This window comes from Jaculus jaculus, chromosome 8, assembly GCF_020740685.1.
Source record: "Jaculus jaculus isolate mJacJac1 chromosome 8, mJacJac1.mat.Y.cur, whole genome shotgun sequence".
Lineage (NCBI taxonomy): Eukaryota > Metazoa > Chordata > Mammalia > Rodentia > Dipodidae > Jaculus > Jaculus jaculus.
This window is the reverse complement of record NC_059109.1, coordinates 122,345,560-122,362,222: the sequence shown is the minus strand read 5'-3', so window position 1 is coordinate 122,362,222 and position 16,663 is coordinate 122,345,560. Positions and strand designations below refer to the sequence as shown.

The following is a 16,663-nucleotide window of genomic DNA, read 5'->3' as shown; positions in this document are numbered from 1 at the left end:
ACAGCAATCCCTTCTGCTAAGACAGCCCAAAACAAGAGCAGGGCCAATAGCTAAGGTGAGACAATATTGACGTCCCTTTGACCTGGGTGTTTTCCGCTTCCTCCTAAGAAAGCCTTAGGGGCTGGAGAGATGGCTTAGCGGTTAAGCGCTTGCCTGTGAAGCCTAAGGACCCCGGTTCGAGGCTCGGTTCCCCAGGTCCCACGTTAGCCAGATGCACAAGGGGGCGCACGCGTCTGGAGTTCGTTTGCAGTGGCTGGAAGCCCTGGCGTGCCCATTCTCTCTCTCTCCCTCTATCTGTCTTTCTCTCTGTGTCTGTCGCTCTCAAATAAATAAATAAAAAAATGAACCAAAAAAAAAAAACTTTTAAAAAAATAAAAGAAAAAAAAAAAAAAAGAAAGCCTTAGTTGGTGCCAGAGCATAAACCAAGGTTATGCCTGCAGTTTAGGGGCAGAGTGTGTAGCTGCAGCCAGGGAGGCAGGTGACATCCAGGAACCAGACTGGTCCCCACAGAGGGCTGCCTCGGCTTTCCTGTTGGACTGTTCATATGGATGCAGGCTGACTTCACAGAGCAGCAGAGGACTCGAGCGAGGACTCAGTGAAGTGCGTGAGAACACTGTCCTCGTGAACAGTCTATTCAAAGCATAATAGACACGGGGCTGTTGGCATGTCATTTCAGATGCCATTAGTTTTTGTTTGTTTGTTGGTTTTGTTTTGTTACCAGTCTCTTAACTAAATCAATCGACTTCATGAAGATGAAGGGAATCACATTTCAAGCAGGGTATTCTGCAGCAGTTGAATGTCTATGCTTCCTACAAAATGAGCATTTATGAATAAGGTTCTTAGGGAACTTATTTTTCTCTCCTGGGATATTCTCCTTAGACAACAAGTTCACAGTCTTCCATTCAAACTAACCTTCCAAAAAGTCAGTGTCATCTTTAGTATCCAATTTCCATCACATCTGCCTGTGCCTCCTCTGAGATCACTTCTCAGCCTGTCCCTCAGCCTTCCTCCCTGTGACTACTCATGTGTGAGACTCCTCAATTCTTGCATGGATTAGTGTTATATCTTCCTAATTAGTGTCTCTGTCTTTAAAGCCAGAGTGATCCTCCACAAAGAAGTCAGGTCCCAATCAACATGCTCCCAGAGTCTCTTTTCCACTTTGGGATAACCAGCCTCTGCTTGCCCTTTCTCCATCTCTCCAACTTTATTTCCTCCTTTTGCAGCCTGTGTCCCACGCAAACCGATCATGTAAGAGCTATCTGCCTTCTCACCCCCATGCCTCCCTTTGCTGAGATGCTGTCCTTCCACGGCCTGGGTTTCATGCCCTCTGTGAACAATTAGCATTGAGGACCCTTCTTCCAGCCTTGACTTCCACTTGAACTTAGCACAAGTTCACAGTGCAAGTACACAGTCTTGGATTTGTTTTTGTATTCCATCAACTCTTTCACTATACCCAGAACATTTAGTTGATTTTTTATCCTGGTCCTCACGTGTGAATAGTCTGATAGATAGGTAAGTGGGTTTATATGCATAGAGCATGTGCCAAGCATGGTGTACTCACCCCGTCCCACTTTCTGCATCTACCCAGTGATGGTTTAAACACGTCACCCAATGCACCATTTCCCATTTTATTAGGTTGGTTGTGAGTCACTGGGCACAACACTTTAATTCTGTATGAACTCCAAGTAGTCTGCCATCCCAAGCCTCCCAGACTCCATGAATGGAGCTCTCAGACTCCTCCCAGATCGGCTGGGTTTGGTTCTGTGGAGCCCGGTCCCTGCCTTGCTTCTGTGTGATTTGGGCTCAGGAGAAATCAGGCTGTAGTCAGAGCGCTGGAGGGATTGATCAGGGCTTCAGTGTGTCCAGCCTCTGCCACAGCTCTAGGCCTTCATGTCTACCCTTATCACCTCCTGCCAACAGCGGAAGCTGCTTTTCCACCCATCTCTTGGGGAGCAAGGGGGGATAGATCCGCTTTTAGACCAGAACATAGCAATTCGATGTTTCTGGCTTTCTAAAGCTGGGAGACAAAGGCTAGAAAAAACGAAGACATGTTCATGGTGGATTTGGCTGGCATCTCAACAACCACTGCCACGCTCGCTGCCGGTTCCGTTGCCCTCGCTTGGGTTAGCTGGGCTAATCTGAATTCCGCGCTGCGTGTGCTCAGGCTCCTCTCTCTGATCCTGCACACGCTTCCACCAATCCTTGCTATAGATTTCTCACTCCCTTTGGGGCACCGTGCCTCTTTTCCAGGCACCGCAACGCATGCTGCCGGCTGCATGATGCAGAGGCATGAGCTCTACTAAGCTGCCCCAGCTGGGCAGATCTTTGTCTCCATGCCCCTTTGAATCAGGTAACTCAGTCACCCCTTGAGAGATCACTTTGGGTGGACTTATTTAGAAAGACTTGAATTTGTTTCTGAATAAGAGTGTTGAGGAGCCGCGGCACCTGGTGCACCCTGCCATGTGGTTCAGGCCTAAAGACAGGACAAGTTATGTCCCCCCAAAGGCTTATGTTCCATTCAGTTCACCTCCAAGCAAGTATCTCCCATGCCTCTTCCCATATGCTGCCAGCGGGCCATGACGTCTGCCGGTGTTGGTGTTTTCCTTCATGAAATGCTAAGATTGCCTGTCTGTAACCCATTCCCAAGCTGTGTGAATCATTATGATTCAGCTTAAAGCTGTGCACTGAATGCGTCCTTCGAAAAAAGATAGATTGAAAGTGGAAAATTCCCCCGCCCCATCATGTTGTAGTCACCTTCACATTGCTGAGGCGAAACATTTCACCAAAAGCAGCCCTGGCCATCAGGGAGGCTCACTGTCTCACAGAGAAGCTTCCTGGTGGCAGGGAAAGGAGGCAGGGGCTGGGCGTCACTTCCTTCGAGTGTGGGTAGAAGATGGCAGCAAGAGAATAAGCTGAACTGGCCCTGGCAGACTGGGAGCTAATGGACCTCAAGGCCTCAGTGACACACCTCCCCCAGCAAGACTCCATCTCCCAAACCGCACCACCACCAGCAATTCGAGACCAAGCTTTTAAAGCACACAAGCTTATGGGAGACACCTGATTCAAACTAAGACACCCAGGTGCCTGTGAGTGTGGCCTTCTTTACAAAGCAGCTACTGGCCTGCAGAGATTACTTAGTGCTTAAGGCACTTGCCCGCAAAACCAAAAGAGCCAGGTTTGCTTCCCCAGAACCCATATAAGCCAGATGCAGAAGGTGATGCAAGGTGATGCATGTGTCTGGAGTTTGTTTGCAGCAACTGGAGGCCCTGGAGTACCCATTCTCTCTCTCTCTCTCTAATAAATAAAAATAATTAAAAAAAAAAGAAAGCAGATATTGACAAATGTGATAAGTTAAGATCAAGTTAGAAAGTGGAGCCTTAACGCTGTTTTCTTAAGAGAGGGAAGCGTCCCATGAAAGCAGAGATGGGGCTGGAGTGACCAAGTTCAAGGCAGTGAATGCCAGCGTTTCTGAGAACCACAGGAAGCTGGGAAAGGGTCAAAGGAATAATTCTACCCACTCTCGTGGGTGACACCTTGATTTTGGACTTCTGGCCTCCAGAACTGTCAAAATCCATATGTGCTGTTTTACACCACCCAAGACGTCGTAATTTTTCCTAGGGCCTTAGAAGCCCACACACTAGGAAGCACGGTGAGCCTGAACCCGAGAGCGTGGTCCATGGTCAAGTCTAAGTGCTAGGTCTGTATGGTGGCTAGATCTCACGGAGACCTCAACCAACACCTGAGCACCCAGAGAATCGCTTAGCCCCACCATCTTCCCTGTAGGGTGTCTTCATTTGCCATACTCTGCATTTGGCCCTGACGCTGGCCTTCCCTCTCCTGGTGTAGCCGCAGTCTTCTCTGTTTGAATAGTCATAGCATCAGTGAATGGTCCTGCCTTGCACTAGCCTTGGCCTCACTGATCAAACCGAGATCAGTCAGTCTTCATGTCTGGGGATTGTATGCCCTCCAGAGCATCCCTGGCTGGCTTTTGTATTCTTCCATATACCGTTCCCAAGTAGGCTTTCCTTCCCCCACAGTTTCCCTGGGACTGCTCTGAACTCCACAGGAAGAATTACAATCAGCTCAGTGTGACCACATGCTCTCTCACACCAGCTGCCTGAGAAACTCCGAAGGGACTACTGCTTTGCTGCAGGGCATCCTGAAAGGGCTGCATTCTCTCTTACATCTGCTCTTCATACTAAATCCTTAATCCCCAGTGCTGGCTATGGGTCCTCCTGTGGGCGGCAGCTAAGCAGCTTTGAACTCTGTGAGCTCCAGGCTCGGCGCACTGACGGTACTGGCCATGCTGTGATTCCTCTGCCCCCGCCTCTGTCAGCAGAGCAGGCCTCGTAGGAACGTAAAGGTGCCAAGGTAGGGAGAGGAGAGAGGAAGCTGCTGAATGGTGGCAGGAATGCCAACTGCATGTGCCACACCACTGATGGCATGTGGAAAGCAAGGGTGCAGTGTAGTTTTGCCTAAGCAGAATCATTCATGTCCTTTCCTGGGCATACCTGTGTGGGCGTCTGCCATGCAGAACTCTGATTTGTAGTTTGCACACTTTGCTCTTCCACTGAGCAGTGAGCTCTATGATGGCAGAATTGCCTCTACATTACCTCCCACGCCCAGCATCTTTCTGTGCCCACTCTCATCATGACAACCCTAGCATCTCTGAGGTTAGGCAAAGTCCGGGACCTTTCTTTCCACCGTGGATTCGGATTGAATGGGTGATAATGCGTGTGGTCCTTTGGAGGCCCTTGGTTTAGGGTCACGGGCCAAATTTTGTTTCTAGTCAAAGTCAAAGCACAGCTTTAGGCACGGTGTGGCCCTTTACCATGGGTGCACCTAGACCACCAGAATATTCCAAACCTAAGCCATAGACTGACTGATCTTTGGATTAGACCCCTGCCTCAGTACATCCTGGTTGTTAACCTTGACTGTGCTCCAATACTTAACACAGTTTACAAAGCATGCCCTCCTTTTGATTTCCAAGACGACCTGGTACCCAGCTGTAGTTTGTTTTAAGGTCCTGATCTGATGGCAGGCCAAATTCTGTAACACTTTGCTGGGTCCCAGTAATGTGCATAGGCCAGGATCTCCAAGACACAAGAAAGCACTCAAGGCCTAGGCAGGGTAAAAGGAACCCCAGCTCCAGGTCTGCAAGAGCAAGGGGTGGGTCAACAATGTCTGAGCATAGCACCCTCTCTGTGACGCTGCTTTTAATTATGTCCGAGGCACTAAATTGCAGAAGATGGGAAATGATTTCTTGGCTACAGGATTTTTTGTCGTTGTTGTTAAATCCAGGGGACGTTCTCTGTAAGGCCTTGCAGCACCACCTCCTACAGCCATTCACAGCTAAATTGAAATCTGACCTACAGAGGATCTGTTGTGTAAAACACAGATCACCTGGACACACAGTGAGGCGATGCACAGGGACGCAGCGGGCTCAGCAGGAGAGGAACGATTTATCTGAGGCTTTCAAACAATCAATTAGGGCGATTCTCATCTCACGGGGTGCTAACCTCCATTTAAGGCTGAAAATGAGGGCATCTCCATCAGCAATATTTAGCAGATTTAGTTGTGTAGGCTGCAGCGAAGTCACTTCTAACCTGTGAGGACAGGCTAGGTAATACCAAGGGAGTGTGGAATGTTAGAAATGTGTATCTCCTTTACACTTAACTCAAGACTTATTACTTGGATTTTAAGAGTATAGTTATCTGCAGAAAAAAAAAAAAAAAAAAAACAGCAGCAGCAGCAACAACAACAACAACAAAAAAAAACTTTTGTCTTTGTAGAGTTTTCGAACTACTTGACATTGACTCCAAGTTAAATCTTGGCTAAAAGCAATTACTGTCATAGGATGAATTGAGGCAATTTATTTATTACTGGTGAAACATCTTTGGTGATGTCACTTAAAAGAATGATGGAATAATCCTAAACTGCTCCACTGTCAACCAGGTCTAATGAGGGAGGTATGATCTTGCAGTGTGGGGGAGGCAGTCTGTAATTTAAAAAAAAAAAAAATTGACACCAAGTTCAAATAATGAGTATTGAAAACATAACAAAAACGCTGAGCTAAACTTGAGCAAAACATGTCTCTCTGGAGTTATATGAGCTGCTTTGATTGCTAAATATCAAGAAAGGTCTTAAAGAGAAAACCCAGAGATTATTAATAAAACTAAACTCAGTGTACGAGGGGCTTAGAGATGATGTGGTTGATATACAAGGGAAGTGAAAAGGATGAAGGAACTTAAGTTTAAAAGGGCAAGTTTAAATATCATTTGAGCAAAGTCTGTATAATTTGGCCCATATAACAAGATTCACATGACATGTTCATCAATCCCTTGACTATTAGAATACAATATGCTGGTTAGAGGGCATAAAGAGAAAGAATGTTCAGGAAAAGGCAAGTTTCAAAAAAACAATGGCATTGTTATATACAGCAGGTGGCAGACCCAGCAGGGACAGATACGAATACATGTGGAAAAATATTTACACAAAGATGGTTTTATCTGGCTGGTTGAGATAAGATTCTTGAGCTTCTTAATACTAGCCTGCTTCTTTCTTTTAGGTATTTGAGGAAAACCAACCAAGTCTTTTTTTCCTTGTTTTTATGGAGCAACCTCCATGCCCCCTACTTACTAGAGAGGTGGTGTCATAGGATACAAATTTTAAAAGAATAAATTCCCACCATATTTTCAGGTTCCATATCCTAAACTACTTGCTGCTGTGACTTAATCTCTTTGATCCTCAGTTTTCCCACCCCAGAACCTGCTTCATGGGGTTGTCCTGAATATTTAAAGGAACTATTATGGGGCTTGAGAGATGGCTTAGTGGTTAAGATGCTTTCCTGTGACCCCCAAGGACCCAGGTTCAATTCCCTAGTATCCACATAAGCCAGATGCACAAGGTGGCACATGTGTCTGGAATTTGTATAGCATTAAAGGACTTAAAATAACAGACTGAGTTGTAGTTAAAGCCCTAACTCCAAGCTGACTCATGAGAGCTAATTATATTCATGCTGAACATTTAGCATGTACTCTGATCCTGCTGACCATTACATTGCCACTTGTGAAAAACCCCAGATTAAACATCTAGCTGTCCTATAGCCCATTCATAACTTCTCCATTGTGATCTTGACTTTGTCTCAAAATACATCTAGATATTCTCCCTGTTTTATAAGGCCATGCACCTCTCAAAAGTGGCAAAGTGCCTGACATCAGTCGTTCACAGCAAGCCCTTGTCCTTGGTCCCTCTGAACTAATGTCCATCCTTTCCTATTGCCATGCTCTGCTGGGACACTCAGGCCGGGGCGCTGACTCCTGCAGGCTGCCCATCCTACACCCATATGCCAACTGGTTTCGCCAATGGGAGACATGAGTTAATGTTGCTAGAGCAAGAGGCAGGGAGTTTACCCTTCTTGACTTTGGCCTTTTCTGTGACAGTGAATGTGTCTGCTCCAGGTTCCCGATGCTCCACCCCTGCCATGGGCCTCCTGGAATTCTGTCTCCCGATAAGTGATATTTCCCTCCGACCCCACCACCTCTTTTGCTCCTCCAGTTTGAACTGGATAGTGGTTTCCTAATATTCCTATTCTCTCAAGCATCTCATCTATAGCATTTTATCTTATATGCAAATTCCCTAGCCTGTGTGCTCCACTTTAATTTGCTGTATTTTAAATTTATTTATTTATTTATTTATTAGAGAGCTAGGGGCAGATAGAGAGAGAGAGAAAAAAAAAAATGGGTGTGCCAGGGCCTCTAGCCACTGCAAGCAAGCTCCAGGACCATATGCCACCTTGTGCATCTGGCTTACATGGGTCCCGGGGAATCAAACCTGCAAGCAAACACCTTAACCACTAAGCCATCCCTCTAGCCCAATTCTGGTTTGCTATTGATTGACATGAAGTCTGTCTTTCCATTCCTCTCCTTTATAGGCAGTAAGGGTTAAGGGAAACTGATTAATCATTCAGTGTATTCTTTTGTATCAACATCATAGTTACTAGTGTAAAATATCTGAAATATAGTGGGTTTTCTCATTAAAAAAAAAAAAAAGCCAATAACAGCATTTGTTTCTCCCCAGGCTTCTCACTCCCCTCCCGCTCACTACAATTTCCACCCTCAAAGACTGCCAAAGCAGTTCATGATCACAATTACAAATACTCTTGATGCTTTGGGAGGCAATTTGTGAAGTCTAGAAGCTTGAATCTAATGAAGTAGCCAGATGCTCTCCTACCAACTTCTTTTTCTATCTTGGACTTCAGTTCTATCTTAAAATAGCCTATCATTCTGAGAATTCACTTCCCATCAAATCAAGTGGGTACATAGTACATACCTGACTTTAGCTGAGCAGAGAGGTTGCCCAGATTCCTCATCATTTCCATCTTGTCTCCTCTTAGCAAAAAAACTCCATATCACAGATGTCTGCAATGCTTAAAACCTTCCCTGGCACAGAGATTGCAAGCTCAGAGTCAGGGTTTCCAAGGTGGGGTTTTTTTGTTTTGTTTTGTTTTGTTCCCCTTGTTGGGTGCTAGACACATGCAAAACAAAAATAAAGACAGAGAAACTCTTCAACAAAAGAAGTCATTATGTAGATGGGAGTAAATTGTCAGCACCTTAAGATTCCGCACAATGGGGATTATATGTCCTTGGATAACTGAGAAGCCACTTTGTGTTTTCAAGAGTTCAGCTCTCAGGGATTGCATCCCCTAGAGCCAGCCTTCTTTCTTTACCGTCAGCAATGATCAACTGCATGGGTTATGCAACCCCTGGGATTTAGTTGGTTTTATCAATTGCAATTAGATGCCTTTATCTGTGATTTCTATTTTTGCTCCATATCTTTACAGGGGAAAAAAAATTCTCTGAAGTAAAGCTATGAAATCGGGCCCATTGTCAGTGAGAGTACTTTGAAAATGAATCATTAATCCCTTGTTGCCAAATGATGTTATTGCTGCCATTAAATCATCTAGATATAAGCCTGGTATGGCCCTTGACTGCATGAGTAGTCAAGTGCATTGCTCTGGGGGCCCTGCCTGCCTTTATTCTTAGAATTTGGATAAACCTAAGGTGCACATTGTGAGGAGGCAGGCCCCAGCCTCTGGGACTCACAGTTTGCAGGCACTCTGGAACTGGTTCCAAAGTCGTAGATTGGTGTATCATATGTGTGGACAGTCTCTCAGTTTATCAAATGTTTTTCACCTCTGTGGTTTCATGTGAGCTTTACAAACTCCTTGTGACTTTGGTGTTTCCTCTCTATTTGATGAATAAGGTTATCAAATCATATTGCAGTTAACTGCTTTCATCAAGGCCTGCACTGAGGGATGGCATACAGATGTTAACACATGTATCTGAATTGCAGAAGTCATTGTTTTTAACCAGTGGCAAAACCCTTAGCTTTTCAACCCCAAAAGAGGCACAAAATGTCCCATAGTCCCTTTTCCTTGGTGAGGAGCATTTTAGGTACCCCTAGAAGCACCTTTTACTGCTCTTGCTGGGGCTCAGGAATGTCTGGAGAAACTCTAAATGGAGTCTTCACTTAGTAGCATAAGAAGAAACGGCATTTGAAATGGCTGGAAAGCTCTTCCACACTAAAATATTTCCTTGAATTTACCCCTAACCTGCCCCCACAATGCTTCTGCCCACTGATATCAGCTCTAACTTTTCAAAATAAAGAGACTGCATCTGCTCCATTTTCCACCAAGACCCTTGAGTTACCTGGAAGTGAGAATTGGATCTCATCTGAATGGGACCCCTAGCTAGAAAAGTTCTGATTCTGACTAATGATCTACAAGGTCAATGACTTCTGGATTTTAATGTATAACTGAACCATACAGATACATATTAAAATTCAGCTTCTGCTTCAGTGGGTCTGGGGAAGGGGCTATGATTCTACAATTTTTTTTTAATAAGCTCCTAATGCTGATCTCCTGGGCATTGGGTCACTTTTTCAATAGCAAGTCCCTTTGTCTATGTTTACCATAGAGATCCCTTTCAGGAAGCTGAGTCTGCAACTGGGCAGAACCCACCAAAGTGATCTGATGAGTACAGAGTAACATAAACCAGGACTGGTTTACTGGGTATCAGGAAACTCTGGGAAAAATAAGAGTGAGATAATTGTAATGGAGAAAGCAGGAGGGACATAAAACATGGCCTGTAGGCTCCATGTAAGAGACGTAAGCTTGAGGAGTGGAGCAGAAACAGAGACAATAAGGTTTCCACATGCAAGAATGGGCAGCCAGCACGTGGGAAGTCAGAAGTGGATTAGGGGCCACACCTAGAAAGGGGTGAGATTCTAAGCCACTGAATCTTTTGGGAAAAGAGCAGAGGCAGGAGCAAACATTGACTTTAAACAACCCAGCTCAGCCTTCAAGAGTGCTCAAAGCACAGAGGATACAAGGTGGGTCTCATAGCTCAAGTTGGAGATGGCTGAGATAGTAAGGTGAGCTCACAAGATCGTTTTTAATGACCACATCACACAGGGGACTCAATTAGACACTTAATACATTTTTAATTGGATAAATCGCTGGATGTCCTGCTGTATGTTCTTAATTTACTTGGATTATTCTTAAGTGAGGTGCCATGGAGGGCAGAGATGAAAAAGATTCATCCAAATCACTTCTGCTTGTCCCAGTCCAAAGTCTGAAATAGTCTTTTAGGGACCAGAACTGATATTAAGCCCTGTTCTTAAGCAAAGCATGAATTTAAGGTAAAAGTAAGTACTCCAGATGCCCTCTTTGAATATTCCTCTTGGGGTTTTCTGCCACTGAGTTACCATGACAAACTTTTGGACCTTATACTCACACTTTAGGAAGCTCACCATATTGCTAAGGGGCTCTGTGAGTAGCCAGCCGTGGTGAGCTTCCCTTTAACTCTCATCACAGTTCTCGTGTGGCTACACTGGACATCTACAATGTCAGCTTTGTGGACACACCTCTGATTCTGCAACAGGAGCCAGATTAGCACCACCCATGTCTCTTTCTCTTTTCTTCTTCTCAGACATAAAAGCTAAGCATGGATCTTGTCTGGCCATTTTTTTTTTTCCTAAAGCCATTTTCTCCACCTCTGCATTACCTTTGAACACTATAGGTACCCTTCATTTATGAACCAAAGCACAAATCTACAGAGACCAGCCATCACGAATGCCTTGATAAAATGCTTAAGTGAAAGTTGCAATTTCTGTGTAGTAGTGTATGTTCATCATCCTGGTACCAGCCAAGCATGGCCAATCCTAACAGCCTCACTGGAGAGAGTCTGTGCTTTCAGCTCTGATGCCTGTTGGTTGAACTCATTGAAATTTTCTAGGCTACTGAGATTTTTATATGACCTCCCTGAATTTGGAAGGCTGCTCTGTGAGTCATAGTCAAATGATGCTAAAGATACCACTTCTATTTAGGGGTGTCTTGGCATTCTTTGGTGAAAGACTTTGTAACACTTACCCAAGATCTTCACTTCTCGTTGACAATGGAAATTGATTCTCTACTAGAAGTCATGTAGGTTGCAGTTGATCATTTCCTGCTTCTGAAGTTACATTCTTCTATTAGTTCAAGAGCTGTACTCACCCAGGTTTTCTTCCTACCTCTCTGGATGCTCTCCTGTTTCTTATGCAGACTTACATTCTCCTAGGTACTCACTGGGCACTAGGGACCTTCCAGCCTCTGTCCTTTGTTTGCTTGTGTTCTTGGCTGTTATTCTCGCCCTGGGTTATTTCCCTTATGTACATGCTCTGTCTATCATTTGTGAGCACAGGAACCACATGCTTTAACCCAAGCTCAGGCTTCTTGTTATAGTTCTAGACCCACATTTTAATCTATCTAACTTCAAGTTCAAATTGTCTTAGACACAGACATGGTTTCTCCCTAAACTATACTTTTTCCACAGTTTCCAAAATCCATAAATAGCACTATTTACCCTGTCACACAACCCAAAACGTTGTGAACCACCTGGTCAGTGTTTTTATCTTACATTTCTCATAACTAATCTAGTATCTATTTCAATTTCAAGTATTTATCCCTTTTATTAAATCTCTGAATATCCATTGCTATTTCTTTAAGTTTTTAAATTTTTTTATTGACATCTTCCATAATTATGGACAATAAACCATGGTAATTCCCTTCCCCAACTTTCCCTTTGCAACTCTATGCTCCATCATATTCCCTCCCCCTCTCAATCAGTCTCTCTTTTATTTTGATGCCATCATCTTTTCCTCCTATTATGATGGTCTTGTGTAGGTAGTGTCAGGCACTGTGAGGTCATGGGTATGCAGGCCATCCTGTGTCTGGAGGAGCACGTTGTAAGTAGTGCTACCCTTCCTTTGGCTCGTACATTCTTTCTGCCACCTCTTCCACAATGGACCCTGAGCCTTGGAATGTTTCAGTGTGGAACATTCCTCTGTCACTTTATCTCAGCACTGTGGTGCCTTCTGGGTCATTTCAAGGTCACCACTATCTGAAAAGAGAAGCTTCTCTAAACAAAAGTGGCAGTAGAATTAATACATATGTATGAACATTAAGAGAAGTGCTCACCAGACAATTTGGTGAGCATAGTATATACATTTAGCTAGAAACCAGCAGATCTTATACCCCTAGGGTTCCTGGCTTCCCCTGTCATAGGTTTTCACTATCCTTCATATAGTCCCTCCTGTGGAGGGTCCTCCACTCCAATTAGAGAGCAGTTGGTTTGTCCCATAAAAGACATGCCACTATTGCACCTCTTGGCTTATTTGGCTTGGCTGACCAAATTTAAGGCTTGCGGTGTTGATTGCTGTTTGTATCCACTGGTGATTTCTCTCTCTTCCATGGAACTGCATGCAGCATAGCTTGTTCAAGCTTTCTGTCAGCTGGTCTACGTGGAGAAGGTTTTCAGCTCAGCTCCAGCAGGATTTCTCAATGATCTTGCAGCACAAGTATTTGGAATCTTAAGCAATAGGGTCTTACCATCTATTTCTGGTGGGAAACTAAGGGCCTCAGCAATGGTCTGTAATGCTTTGGAGGCATCAGGGACCTCCCTGGCCAACAACTCAGTGGAAGGTATCCCATGCCTGGCACTAAAAATTTTCTAGTAACAATCCATGGCTTCTGAGTGTGCCATTGTCCAAAAGAGTAGGTTTCCATATGACTTATTCATACCCTCTTAGATTTTGATTAGCCATACCCCACCCTTCTTTTAGTTAATCTCTTTTGCTGACCTTACTTAAGCCTTTCCACCCCCATTAATCTGTTTTTCTACTTACATATATACAATGCCATCTTCTTAAGTCCTCCCTTCCTCCATTTCTATTCCCTTTGTATCCCTTTCTAGCTTACTGGCCTCTGGTACTGGGTTTTATTCCAATTTACACTGAAGTCCAATCATTTCTGGCTAGGACCCACATATGAGAGAGAACATGTGACACTTGGCTTTCTGGGCCTGGGTTACCTCACAGTGTTTAAATTTATTTATTATTTATTTATTGAGAAAATGGATGCACCATGGCCTCCAGCCACAGCAAACAAACTCCAAGCACATGCACCACCTTGTGCATCTGTCTTATATGGGTACTGGGGAATTGAACCTGGGTCCTCAGTCTTCACAGGCAAGCACCTTAACTGCCAAGCCATCTCTCCAGCCCATGTTTCTTGAGTTTATGTGACTGACATCTTCCCCCTGGGTGCCTTCTATGGCATCAAAACTAATTTCTGCAACCCATTTTGGTTTCATATTGAAACTGACATGGGCTATTGGAAATACCAGTTGGATGAATAGCTTTTAACTAGTCATCTATGTTTCTTGGGGTACAGATCGGAAATCCTCATCATCCTCATCATAGTCCTCTGTGAAGTGGTTCCTGCTGCTCTCTCTAGCATCTGTCTTTGCCTCTTGTCCATGTTTTCTGATCCTCACAACAATACAGCTCTGTATGGCACCAGAATCCATGTCCCATGGCATCCTTAGCCAGAGCTCTTTGCTCTGCTGTTACCATAGGCGTATCTCAGGCTTCCTTTAGACATAGCCTTGGAACTCACACAGCTGATCACTTCCTCCTAGAAGTGACTCTTTTCCCTGTTATGCACTTTCCAAGTACCATGTGCCTGTCTGTTCAAACCTTTAACATAGTTGAAAGTTTATTAAATGTAAGTCCCTGCTCCTAGCTACCACCGATTGTGGGCTGTGCCTGTTTTGCTCAGCATAATGTCACAAACAGCCTGCAATGTAATGAGCACTCACCTAAGGGATGGAGCATACATCTGACTAGACAAAACCCATAGCAGTGTTCTTGGAGTATGAAGAGACCACCTGCCTTCGTGAAGTGGTAATAAACTCCAGTCACATAAATTTAAGAAACAGCAATGGAGATTCAGAGATGTTATAAAAGACTCTATGTCTTTGGACTCAGACTCCAGAACAGGTCCTTGGAGCAGACACTAGGCAAAGTTTAATTCTGACAATGAGTCAATGCTCCGGAGACACTATTTCCTCCCAATGTCAGTAAAATGTGGTCAATATTAAGGAGCTCGTAACTTGAGGTGCTCTGCTTCCTTTGGACTTAGCAGATGGTGGACTGTGGGTGTACTGAAAAGTGTATCTCTGGTATGGTTGACAGAGACTATTCACAAGCCACTTAGAAAGATCCTCATCTTGCTGTGTCAGATTTGTCTTGTTCAAGAGGAGGATGTCTACTCCCTCCACACACCCACAACCATAAATCTATTGGGCTGCAGATTGGCAGAACCTTTTCAAATAACCCTGGGATTTGGTGAGCTGGTTTTCTTGTAGCTGGGAAAGAAATGAATAAGATCCCTCACCCGCATGGCATCCAGGAGAAGTTCTCTGGCTCATATATGCAGCATAGTGTGTCACATAACACATGGATTACAGAGACTAAAGAATGCAGGGTAGAATGTATAAGGAGAGCAAGTGGTTTGGGCCTGTGCACCTTTATATGCTTTCATAACCACCTGTTGCACAATGATGTTGAAGTCAGGTCCTTTGCTAGACACTGACACTGCAGAAATGAAGAGGACACAAGCCCTGCTTTGGGAGGCTCTCCATTCCCACTAGGGAGACTCGGCTAAGTAAACCAACTCATCTAAGTTACAGGGGTATGGGCAAAGTGCTTGGAGAGAGGATGCATCCCACAATATTAAAACACAAAAGAAGAAGTGTACCAAAGTGCTCCAGAAGGCCGTGCTTCAATAGCAGTGAGTTTGGGGAATGAGAATGGAAGCTCTGTGGTGATTAGCAGTATCCCTTAAACTCAATACTCAGCTGACTCCTGTGAGTACATGACCACAAACATGAGAAAACTCGATTTTGTTTCATGAGGACAAATGCGTGTGGGCCGAGACATCATCCCTCTAGCTCAAGTCCGAACAACCACAGACATTTATTGAGCCCCTATTATAAGTCAGGCTCTGTGCTAACATGGGAAAAACAATGATAACCAAGGCATCGTGCTGCCCCTGAGGAACATGCAGACCAGTGAGGGAGACAGATGTGGAGACAAATGGCTAATAATATCAGTTCACTGGGGCAAGTGGTACTGTGAGATAGGCTTGAAGTGTTATGAAGTGTGATATCAGAATTTAGAAGAGAGAGAAACTCTGCCAGGGGCACAAGCGACCATAGAAGGTATGTTGGCGGATGAAGGATGAACTGGTGCTGATGCAGCAGAACAGTAGAGATGGGTTAAGGAAAAGGTACTCTGGACTTTCAAGTTGCCCAGCACAAATGTGACACCAGTGGGAACTTAAAGGGGACAGGAGAAAGTAGATCTGGGGTGCTGGTAACCCAAGGATTACTCTGCAGCATGTCTGAATCAGGAAGTTATCTTTCAGAACTAATAAACATGAACATGCAGGATTGGGGTTTTCTTTGGTTACTTATTTATTTTTCTGGTATAATCAAAACAGTTGCTCTTAGAAAAGGGAAAATTGAGTAACTAGGGGACTTGAAAATTGAATTCAAAGTTTCTGACCAGGGAAGCCTAAACTTGGAATCACCAAACCTATGGAATCTTGGTCCTAAAAGCAACCATATGACTTCTAGCAAGTCCTTTGATTTTTTTCATCTATAAAATGTGAGAAATCTGGCGCATGTGAATGAGGATTTATCAAGAACACTAACGGACATAGTAAGTGGCCAGTTCCCAGCTTTTCTCAACCAAGGACTGGGTCAACAAGTTCACATCTGGTAGAGCACATAGCAGTCACATAAATGCTAAAATTGAACTTAACCAGATATATATTTTCTTGACCTACATATTTCCTTATAGTACACTAAATGTTTACCTTACCATTTTTTTCTTATAAAGAATAAGACAAAAAAAAATCATTAAAAATCCAGTGGTCTTAATTGTATTACTTTAGCAAAAAGTTATTAATTTCATGATTGACTCTAAAAAATAATTCTATGAAGCCAAGAACCAAACGGTGTTCCAAGGTTTGTGCCTGGTGATAAAGCAAAATAATGAGTATAAACTCCCATTTGACCCCACAAGGGCAAAAGGATGCTTGGGCACAGTAGCCATGGAAGCTTGGGAAACTCAATTGCTCTGCATGAGCGTTTACTCATCTCCAGAAGGACGTGATAACAATCCCAACCTCACAAGAGATCGGTTCTCATCAGAAATTTAATGGAACAAGGTGTGTGAAGCTCTTAGCACAGTGCCTGGCACATAGTTCAATCTCAAT

At 44.1% G+C, this 16,663-nt stretch overlaps 1 protein-coding gene across 5 annotated transcripts in view; it reads left to right on the top strand.

Annotated features, from left to right (window-relative positions):
* The window catches only part of Ptprt (protein tyrosine phosphatase receptor type T), a 1,232,244-nt gene that overhangs the window by 1,039,082 nt on the left and 176,499 nt on the right, over positions 1–16,663 (top strand). The gene's annotated exons all lie outside the window — the stretch shown is intronic.